The 11058-nt window shown below is 50.7% G+C and overlaps 1 long non-coding RNA gene across 1 annotated transcript; it reads right to left on the bottom strand.

The window, feature by feature from the left end:
* Positions 1-1878: 1878 nt before the first annotated feature.
* Positions 1879-2664, bottom strand: LOC135292934 (uncharacterized). Its single transcript, XR_010355083.1, has 3 exons — positions 2519-2664; positions 2229-2406; positions 1879-1911 (listed from the first exon to the last, which is right to left on the bottom strand). It is a non-coding gene; the product is annotated as an uncharacterized LOC135292934 (long non-coding RNA).
* Between the last annotated feature and the right edge of the window lie 8394 nt (positions 2665-11058).

Genomic DNA, 11058 nt, shown 5'->3' on the forward strand with positions numbered 1-11058 from the left:
CTACCAGGGTAGGGAGGCTACCTGTGAAGGTCCGCCATGTAGATGCCCATGTCCCCAAGAGTAGAGCCAATGAGGAGCACAAAAACAATGAGCAGGTAGACCAGGCTGCAAAGATAGGCGTGTCCAAGATAGACCTAGACTGGGAGCACAAGGGAGAGTTATTCCTAGCTCGAGGGGCCCATGATGCCTCAGGTCATCAGGGTAGAGATGCCACCTATAAGTGGGCATGAGACCTAGGGGTGGATTTAACCATGGACAGTATTTCTCAGGTTATCCACGACTGTGAGACGTGTGCTGCCATCAAACAGGCCAAGAGGGTGAAGCCCCTATGGTATGGTGGGCAGTGGTCCAAGTACAAGTATGGCGAGGTCTGGCAGATTGATTACATCACACTGCCTCAAACCCGCCAAGGCAAGCGCTACGTGCTCACAATGGTAGAAGCCACCACGGGATGGTTGGACACCTACCCTGTGCCTCATGCTACTGCCCGTAACACCATCCTGTGTCTTGAAAAGCAAGTCCTGTGGAGACATGGTACCCCTGAGAGGACTGAGTCAGACAATGGGACTCATTTCAAGAACAGCCTTATCAGCACCTGGACCAAAGAATATGGCATTGAGTGCGTGTACCGTATCCCCTACCATGCACCAGCTTCGGGCAAAGTGGAAAGGTACAATGGGCTGCTAAAAAGCACCTTAAAAGCCTTAGGTGGGGGATCTTTCAAAAATTGGGAGCAGCATCTGGCAAAGGCCACCTGGTTAGTTAATACCCGAGGCTCTACTAACCAAGTGGGCCCTGCCCAATCTGAGCCTTTGCACAGTATAGATGGAAACAAAGTCCCAGTGGTACATGTCAGGGGTTTGTTAGGGAAGACAGTTTGGATCAATCCTGCCTCGAGTACAGACAAACCCATTTGCGAGGTTGTTTTTGCTCAGGGACCAGGTTGTACATGGTGGATAATGCAAAAAGATGGAAAAACACGATGTGTACCTCAGGGAGATCTGATTGTTGGGTGAGAACCATGTATAAATATCACTGTTTGCTGAATGTTGCCACCATTGTCTGTGTATAGCTGTATATTAGATGTATAATGTATGTGTTTGTAGACTTAAAATATATATTAGTTTTAGTAGTAAGCCGACGATATGATAAGGGGTGGAATGTCCTGGGTTGACTATATGACGCTTTAATCCCCAATCGTCTTGTTCTCTTTATACTGAACAATAAGTTTTACACCTTTAAGACTCTCTTCCAGACAGTGAGGAGGGGAGGGAAGAAGCGCGCAGTTTGTTTTCAGACTGCTCTCACTCCTCCACATTCCTGCTCCTGGACTGTGTTGTCTGCGGATGGACAGACAGCCGGACAGAGCTCCTTTTTTCCCTTTTTCTTGCTTTTAGTTAGTTTTAGCTAGCTGAGGCAAAGAAGTTCTCCAGATTGTGATTTTTTTCCTTTTTTCTTGGACCTCTTCAAGCCTGCTCTGCACTGAACACCCAGAAGAGCACCGGCAGCTCCACCTGTGGCCCCTGGCCAGGCCTGGGCAGCAGCATTTCCAGCACCAGAGAGACTGATCAGAGACTGAGTGAGCCGAGCTGCAACCCGGGGAGGGGACTGTTCTGAGTTTGCTTTCCTTGGATCAGTGAGAAGTTTTATTGTTTAATATTGTTTGGTTTCTATTGTTTAATAAACAGGTTTCTTTCCATTTTGCTGCAAGGAGATATTTTCTCCCGAACTGGTTGGAGGGGGGAGGGGCAATTGAATCTGCTTTTGTAGAGAAGCCCCTTTGGGGGTTATCTCCCAAACTTGCCCTAAACCAGGACAAATACAGTTAGTGGCGCCCAACGCGTGGCTTGAGAAAATGGAAAAAAACCTTTTATTGATTGTAGATGTCCCTGTCTGTGATGTCCACTGTTCCTGGAAGAAAAGCAAGTGCCACGGTCACTCCAGTCAGGCACAGAGGGTTCTTCCATGTGCCCCCAGGCTGGCAGACACTGGCACAGCAGCAGGACTCTGCTACCAGAACTGAGCCTGGCTGGGTCTGGGATGGAGCTTGTGTGGAGTAAAGCAGGCACAGAACAGGCTGTGGATGGCCACCAGAATCCAGTGCCCTGGGTACAATGTCCCTGAGCAGGGAGCACCCAGCCCAGCCCCAGCCTGGCAGCAGGAGACCCACTCTGCCTGTCCTGCTGCTGGCATTGCTCTTCATGCCAAGATCATGGCCTCTTCCTCACCTTCTTAATCAATGTCCATGTCCTCAATGGACTCTTCCATATCAACCTCCATCTCCTCTTCCTCATCCACATCCACGTCCATCTCTTCCTCTCCAGAGTCTTCTCCATCAATTTCCATCTCCTCATCCATATCAATCTTTGTATCCACCTCCATCTCCTCCTCTCCGTCTGGGACAGCCTGCAGAGGTAGTAAAACCTCAGAGTGGGCTCCCTGTCCCACTCCATCCCCACAGAGCTCCAGCCCACCTGGGCAGGTGGGGGGTGTCCACCTCCATGGAATGGCACCATACCTTCCTCAGGACAAATGGGAGCATCCTGCAGGGCTGGATGATGAAATCCAGGCACTCAGGAGCTGTCAGGAATGATCGGGGTATCGGGGGGATAAGAAGAGTGAAAGGCGAGGGCAGGAGCAAGGTGCAGAGCGTGTCAACACAGCGGCCAACGGTTGTGTTGAGCCCTTTGCTGGGCGCTGGACGTTCCAGCTGGAGCGTGGGCTGTGACATCACAGTTCCCAGGCTCCATCTGAAGTGGACAGTGGAGACCATGGAATGATGGAGTCCCTGAACGGTTGGGCTTGCAAGGGAGCCTGAAGAACGACATCTTGTTCCCAGCTGAGCAGTCTTCCCCCAGAGCGTGCTGCTCAGAACCCTGTTGCCAAGGATGGGGCATGCACAGCCTCTGTGCACAGCCCGGGCCAGTGCCCCACCACCCCCAGTGGAAAAGAGCAGCTTCCCTAGATGCAGCTTCAATCAACCTGCTGCAGCTGAAAGCCATCCCCCTTGTCCTGTCAGCACAGGCCCTGCTGAACACTCTGTCCCCTTCTTTCCTGCGGGACCCTTCCAGTCCTGCACAGCCACAGTGAGGCCTCCCAGTGTCTCCTCTCTCCAGGCTGAGCATCCCCAGCCCCACTTGCCCAGCAGTCAGTCACATCAGGGCCAGTCAAGGCTGAAGGGTAGCAAATAGCATCAGGAACTGAGAGATGCAAGCTTTAGACCCAGGTTTGTCTCTAAATGTACAAAATTAATAACAGTGGATGGGAAGATGGTGGGACACTGGTTCTCTTCTAACTGGTGATTTATTTTTCTTCTTTTCTGTCATGCTGCCCCAGGTTTTTCTGTTTGAAAGGAAGCTTGGCACAATGTCCATTGTCTTCTCCATTTGTGAAACACCAAGCGGAGTCTGGGCAGGCTGATGATGCAGAGCACAACCTGAAAATATACTAGTGATCCTGAGCCTGGGGGATGCAGCTAAACCCAGCCAAAAGGAATTTCTGAAAAGCTGATCCTGGTTTATATTTTCTTGAGTGTGGCTATGCCAACTTCCCCAGTCATTTCTAAAAAAGCAAACAAAAACTCAAGCCAAATCAGACATAAACCCAAACAAACAAACAAACAAACAAACAAACAAACCCATGCAGCAAACCAATCAAACAAACAGATATAAAAACCCCAAATAAAACCAAAGGAAATGAAGAGTTAGTACTAGTTGTGAGGATAGCATAGCAGGCAAATGGCTGCTTCCCACAGGATCATCATCAAAAGCCACATAGAACAGCTGCTCCAAAATATATCCAAGAGGAGAAAAAGAAAAAGTGATCCATGGCAACTTTGGGGGCAGCTCCACATTCAGGTGAAGGATGAGCACGCAGTGGTACAGATCCAGCATTGCCCACCCTCCAGGCTGCTCTTTGCTCCTGATGAAAGACCCTTGCAGGACTGTGGCCCCTCTCAGTGCAGTGTCAGTCACTGCCAGAGCTCTCAGCTGAGCCACTGGCATTTGCAGAGTGACATCCAGCCACAATCCTGCTGCCTGCTGAGCACCTGTGGAAGATCCTGAGCATTTTCATGCCTAGCAGCACAAAACAGCTCAGGCTTTCTCTGAACTGGTTTTCAGGAGAGGTTTCCATATCCCCGTGAGATCTGTTCATCCCTCAACACGTCTGACTTGATGTACAACGAAGTATTGGGTTCCTCCCTTCCTTCCTCCTGTGTGCCAGTGAGAAACCATCCATGGCAATGGAGGATGTTGTGTGCAGGGCAATGTATTCCTGGCTTGCCATTTTGCTTCACTGTCACTCAGCTGAACATGGTCCCTATCTAAGAAGGACTTCGAAGAAATGGGTAGGAATTTTGGCTCTGAGAGGAGCAGAAAGCATATTTTCTAGACCACATTGCCAGCAGATGCCATTTGCCTGGCAGAACAGTGATTGCCACTCATCTTCCTGGGAAGAATGTCAAGACCCATTCAGAGATCCCAGGTTCAGCTGGCCTTTGGCTTTGTCTGTCTCATTTCACACATCCACTTTCAAGGGCCATTAGAAGAGGCACATGTCTGCCTTGCTACCCAGAAGTGCTGTAGTTATTCCCAGGAAAAAAAAAAAAAAAAAAAAAAAAAATTGGCTGTCCTGTGGTGTGGTAGAAATCCCATCACAATTGTGACTCTGTGAGCAAAGACAACCGGTGCTTTTTGGGGCTGTAACAGCTGAGAGTGTGGCAGAGCAGGTTTGATATTCTTTTTAGACTCCTGAAAACATTGTTCCCAAACAATCTTTCTCTCCTGTCTTCTGTCATCAACTGTGGAACAGAGGAAATGGAAGGGATCAGAGGTTTGTTTAAATTTGCGCTTATTTTTAAGTCTTCAAATAGTGTCAGCTCGATGCATGATACTTTAGAAATTGGATGAGTAGCACCTATTTCATCCCAGCGAGAGGTGGGATTGAAGACTTCCAACAACAGAAACACTGGATGTGCAAGAGCTCAGTTTTCCACCCCTCACACAAGTAACTTGCTGTACTATTTTCAGCAGCCTCAGCCAGATCGATTAAAATCCTGCTCCAAACAACAACAGAATGAAAATGTTCCACCAAATGGGGAAAAGGAAGAAAAGTGGGCCGCAGCCCTTTCTTCAGAGCTTGTGTTGATTTTGCCAAGTCAGATGCAAACAAGGTTTACCATATTTCTTTCCCAGAAAAATGCAGCTATTGAATAGAAATCTATCTCTGAGGCTGCTAAGTTGGGTGCGATTTTAGAGCTGGGAGGAGCAAAACAGGTTCCAGAGAAGCTGTGGTTGTGTCACCCTTGGAAGTGTTCAGGGCCAGGTTGGATGGGGCTTGGAGCAACCTTATTAGCGGAAGGTGTCCTGAGTCTGGTGAGTCCCTGAAAAGAAACTTTTGGTTTTCCTGAAATGCTGCCTTTGCAAGGGGAGGTCACAACTACCCCACGTAATTTGAAATGCCCTGATCAGAACCCAACTGTTTTTTCTCACAGGTGAGGAGGGATTTTCATTTGTATTTTACGGGGGATTTTCACAGTGCAGAGCAAGAGCAGCTGAATGGGTTTGACAGGCAAAAATGGCCAGTGTGACAGCAGCTTAATTCCATGGAGCTTTTCCTTCTGTGATCCTGTACAACCTGAGGCAGCACTCTGGGGCTCTTGAACCTGGCAGTTGGGCAAGTTAATCATTGGAACAAGTGATAAATTACCCTGCTCCACTCTCTTGAGCATGGATGTGATGAGCCTTAAGTAAACCTGTGAGCACTTGTCAGGATGGGAGCTTGTTCTTTGCCAGGGAGGAGGGAGAAAATATTGCTTGGAGTAAATAAAGCAACTCTGCATCCCCAGGAAGATGAAAAGAAGCAATTAAACATTTGAATGCTGCATGGAATAATTTGCACAAGGCTATATCTTGTCTGCTATGCAGGAATGTTCCAAATAAACCAGGCTTCTCCTGATCATTATTTTTCTGGGTTTCCACCACATGATACAAGAGACTCTCAATAGACCCCTGTCTCCCCACCCCCAGCGCCACAGCCTCCCCCAGAGGATGTTCCACGAGATCGACCCCAGAGCCTGACACGGGGACGGGGGGCCGAGGCCCTGGGGGGTGGGACAGGGGGACAGGGACCCCCGGCAGCGTCCATGTGTCCCCCAGGGCCAGACCCTGGGCCAGGGCTCCTTCACCCTGTTACAAACGAGAGCTTGAGAGCACCTAAAAAAAATCCCGGGAAAGATATCGGCAAAAAACATATTTAATATTAAGTGACAGCACCACAAAAATTCCTCGGCAAGAGTCACTCTGCTCCTGACTGGACACTTCAGGCACACAGAGGAAACAATCCAACAACAAAACCAAACCAAACCAAACCCAGGCAATCAAACAAGAAATGAGTAACAAATCCTATGGAAAAGGTAGTTTTCAATCCTGTGGAAAAGAACTGTCCCTCTTGGCCAGGTGATCATTGCCAAAATTGAAGTTTCACCTCAAACATTCCCTGTTGTGACAGGCTGGAGGAGATTGTTGGCTGGAAACATCTTGTGTGTGGGGGAGGAAGAAGCAGGTCCACCTTGTCCTGCCCTGGAAGCCCCAGTGCTGCCCTGCCCTGGAACCCCAATCCCCCCAGAGCCTCTATCCCAGCCCAGCAGTGGCTGCCAGTCCCTGGCACAGCACAGACAATGCTCCACAGCCACCTCTGGAGCCCCAGCCCAGCTCCTGAGTGACCAAATGAGCCCAAGTCCCACCTGGGGGAAGGGCCCAGCAAGACCAAGGGGTATTGAAGGCTGACCACAAGGCAAGCACACATCTTGACCCTGCAGCCTCTTGGAATTTCTGTCTGAACGCTGCTGGAATCCAGGAGTTGGTATCTCTGTGTGTGCTTCTTAAATCTTATTTTTCTCTCTTTCTATGTCTACTTCTATTTCTCTCCTCTGTCGAATTTTGATGAACTTAAAATTTGTCAGGCTTAGAGTTTGTCAAGTGGAATGGCCAAGTTAATGCTTCAGAAATGTTATTTTGTTGAATGAATGTCATATTAAACCTTTTGCCATAGTTTCTCTGATTTTCTAGAGTTGCCAATAAAAGCTGCTTTGAGCTCCTCAAAATCTCTTGTACTGGTATTTCTCCAGTGCCTCCAACTCAGAGTACACAAACAATTGTAATTCCTTTTAAATGTCTCCTTGAGACAGTTGTTTGGGGGATGGGAGTCAGGGCTTGTCTGTCCTGCTTGGCACAGCCCAGGCAGGGCTTTCCCATCCACATTCCACACTCCATTGCCCAGCTGGAGCCGCTGGTGCTTCTGAGTTCTGCTGGCCCAGCCCCAGGGACGCTCTCCTTGTCTGCCCATTCCCCCACGGTCTCTGGGCAGGGATGGCCTCAGTGGGGGCTGCTGACATCCTCAGCAACTTGGAGGCTGCTGCTGGATTTCACTGCTCCAGAGGCTTGTTCAGCCTGCAGCTCTTCAGTGCAGGAATTCAGTGTCCCAGGGCTCATTCACATTCAGAACACCTTAACAAGCCAAGCCTTTGGGAATAATTTGATTTTAGCTTTCAAATCTTGTGTGGTTAATTCAACACATTTCATAAGTGTATTCAAAGTGAATGTATAATTGAATGAATATTTACAAAGAGAGTGAGAAAACATTTTTTAGGTCCTATTTTTTTTTTCCTGATCATAAATTGATATGTGCAATCTCCAATTGGCACTGAATCCAAGTACATCCTCATGCAGTTTGAATAGATATGAATAGATATAGCCAACACCCTTCATGGCTGACAATCAATCAGACTCTGTCCCTACCCCCTCCCCACCATTTCCCCCATCCAAGCCCTGGCACTCAGAGCAGCCTTGTGCAAATCTGAGCTCCCTCCAGCCCAGGCTGCACCTGCAGCTTTCAGCTCCTTGGCTCCAACTCCCACCTGCTTTCCTTGGAGAAGGAGCTGCCTGAGACACAGAGGGATGTTCATTGATTGTCAGCCAACAAAGCCAAGAGAAGGCACAGCTCCATCAAATGCAAAAGTCATTCTTCTCCCTGGCTCTGCCCTGGCCCTGATCCCCACAGCCTGTCCTGTGTCCTTCATCCCTCATTTGCCAGGCACTTTCTGGGACAAGGGAGCTCTGCTTTGGTTATGGAGGGAGGTCCAAGTGCAGCCACTGGAGTGGGAACCACAACTCATCAAGTTTGTGCCCTTTGAGGGACCAGGAATTGGTGAGACTCAGAGGCACAGAAGGGTTTCTCTTCATGGCCAATATAAAAAATGTGAACATGATAAAATTTAAGTACCTTCTGACATCCCAGCAACATCTGACATGTCCACCATCCACAAGGGATTGCCATACAGGAAGGATTTTAGACAGAGACTTAAGAAGAGGTGATAGAAAAGATAAAACTACAACTAAGATGCTGACTAGAGAGGTATTTAAACTTCAGAGAAATTGGGCAAGTCCCTGAAGCTCGAAGCATGAAGCCTGGGATGCACATTGGAATGACCTGAGAACAGCTGCAGGAAATAATCTGGGAGCAAGGGGAAGGACATAGATCCAGCTGCCCTAATGAAGAGATGTCCTTAGACACAGCCATTTTAACAGGAGAGCTGCAAACACCTGAAGGACGGGGTCATGAAATATTAGACTGAATATTGGTGGCTCATGTAGAGGGGAAGGTCAGAATTTCTTCTCCTGCCATCAGTTGAAGAATCCAGTAGATCCAGGAAATTCCTGGAATTTCAAAGGGAATACTTTGCCATTTCTTCAAAGCACTCAAGTGACCCAGATAATAAAGATTCACTTCTTTATTATGAAAGTAACAAGTGTTAAAACCTGTGCCCCTTTCCAGGCAGACATCAGTTGTGTGTCCATGAAGAGGCAGTGCCACTTGTGCCCTGAGGTGCCCAGCTGGGATTGGATCTCTCTGAGAGCACCTGAGGGAGAGCAGAGCACCTTGCAAGCTGCAGGTCCCTGACAGCCCTGCAGGGCTCCTGTCCCATCAACATCTGCTCTGCTGCAGTCTGAAACAGGGCCCAGCATGGTGCTGGGATCATCAGAGAGCTGAGGTGTGTGCTGGAATTCAATGCCCTCCCCATCCTGCAGCAGCCCTGCATTTCCCTGCTCCAGCCTTGGTCTCCAGCACAGCCATGGAGGCTCTTTGGGCTCCTGACTGTTCCGGCAGCCCCCCAGGGCAGCTGAGCTCTGCCTGTGGCACAGTCAGCCCTGGCCAGCGCAGGCCATGCTCAGCAATTGCTTGTGTGTGCCTGGCCTTGCTGTCAGCCCCGGCAGCGGCTGCGTGGCCCCTTGGTGGCCCTGTGCTGGCCCAGCCATGGTGGCCCAGCCCCTGTGAAGGCCCAGCCCAGGCCAGGAGCATTGCGGCTGGGAACGGCCCCTGTGCCGTGCTGCCCACAGCAGCCTTGGGGCTCTGTGCCCCATGGCCTCCCTGCTGGGCAGCCTCTGCCAGCTCCTGCACAGCCCCTGGCCCCTGTGGGCCTGCTCAGACAGCCCTGCCCCGGGCTCTGCCGGCCTCTGGGCCAGCAGAGAGGCCGGCCAGGGCTGGCCATGGCTGGGAACAGGCCCTGAGCCCCGCAGGAGGATGGAGCTGGGCCACAGCCAAACTCAGCCCAGGGCAAAGCTGGGCTCAGCAGCCAGGGCTGCCAAGGGCTGGGCACAGAGGCTGGCAGTGACAAATGTCCTGGGCCCCCTCCCTGCTCTGTCCATGCCCCCAAGGGCACAGAGCAGCCTCCTCTCTGGGACACTTGCCTGTTTTCAATGCCTTGCACAGGCCCTGGCCCTGCCCCACAAGGCCTGGCCTGAGTCCTGCCCCTGCACGCTCAGCCAGGCTGAGATGGACACTGATGGTTTCTGGGGCAGGCTCTCTGAGCCCAGCCCAGCTCCCTGCAAGCTCTGCCAGCTGCCCTGAGCTCTGGGCAGCACCAAGGGCCTCTCCCCAGCCCAGCCCAGCCGGCTCTGGCCCCACAGCTCTGCTCAGGCCAGGCTGCTCTGGCCACTGGCCCCACGGCCTCAGCCCCTGCCAAGGGCACAGCAGCAGCTGCAGCTCACACAGGACTCAGCCCCAGCCATGGCGGAAGGTGCTGGGACAAGGCCAAAGGAGGCTCCCTGGCTGCCCTGCTCCCCTCTGGCTCAGGTGATGAGAGCTCTGCAGCCCCTGCTGCCATCCCATGTGCCCAGGGCAGCACAAAAGCCCTGGCCTTGGGGCCCTCAAGAGCTGCTCCTGCTCCAGGCCCAGGGCCCATCCCAAAGCTGGGGCAGCCACAAAGCTGTGCCCATTGCTGTTCATTGCTGCTCTGATGGGGATGGATCCTCAGCCACTTGGAGGTTGATGATGAATTTTCCTACTCCCAAGGCCTCTTCTTTCTTGAGCTCTTCAGTTCAGGAATTCAGTGAGAAAAGCTCATAAACATTTGTTCAACATGGCCAAAGAAGAAAAGCCATTTGGAATAACAGAAGTTTTCAAGTTTTCTGTAATTAGACAGATATCTGAAGTGTATTCAAAGTGTATATACTGTCTAGAAAACAATGCAGAGAGAACAGTTTGTTCTGTTTAATGTTTTTTCCTGTTTATAGATTGATATCAGCAATGTCCAGTTGATATTGACCCCCAGCACCTTCTAATGCAGACTGAATAGCTATGAAAATCAAGACCCTTCATGGCTGAGAGTCAATCAGACTGTGTCTCCTGCCCCCTCCCGACCATTTCCCTCATCCAACCCCTGGCACTCCTATGGACCAGGAATGGTGTCACCAGCAGGACCAGGACAGCAATTCTTCCCCTGTGCTGGGCACTGGTTGGGCAGCACTTTGGGTGCTGTGTCCAGTTCTGGGACCCCAAATTTAGCAAGAACGTGGAGGGGCTGGAGTGTGTCCAGAGAAGGGCAACAAGGCTGGTGAAGGGTCTGGAGCAAAAATCCTGTGAAGAGAGGCTGAGGGAGCTGGGGTTGTTTATCCTGGAGAAGAGGAGGCCCGGGGGAGACAAGGTGGTGTCAGGGCACAGGTTGGACTTGATGATCTCCAAGGACTTTTCCAACCTTGCTGATTCTGGGATTCTCTG

This window comes from Passer domesticus, unplaced genomic scaffold (assembly GCF_036417665.1).
Source record: "Passer domesticus isolate bPasDom1 unplaced genomic scaffold, bPasDom1.hap1 HAP1_SCAFFOLD_58, whole genome shotgun sequence".
Lineage (NCBI taxonomy): Eukaryota > Metazoa > Chordata > Aves > Passeriformes > Passeridae > Passer > Passer domesticus.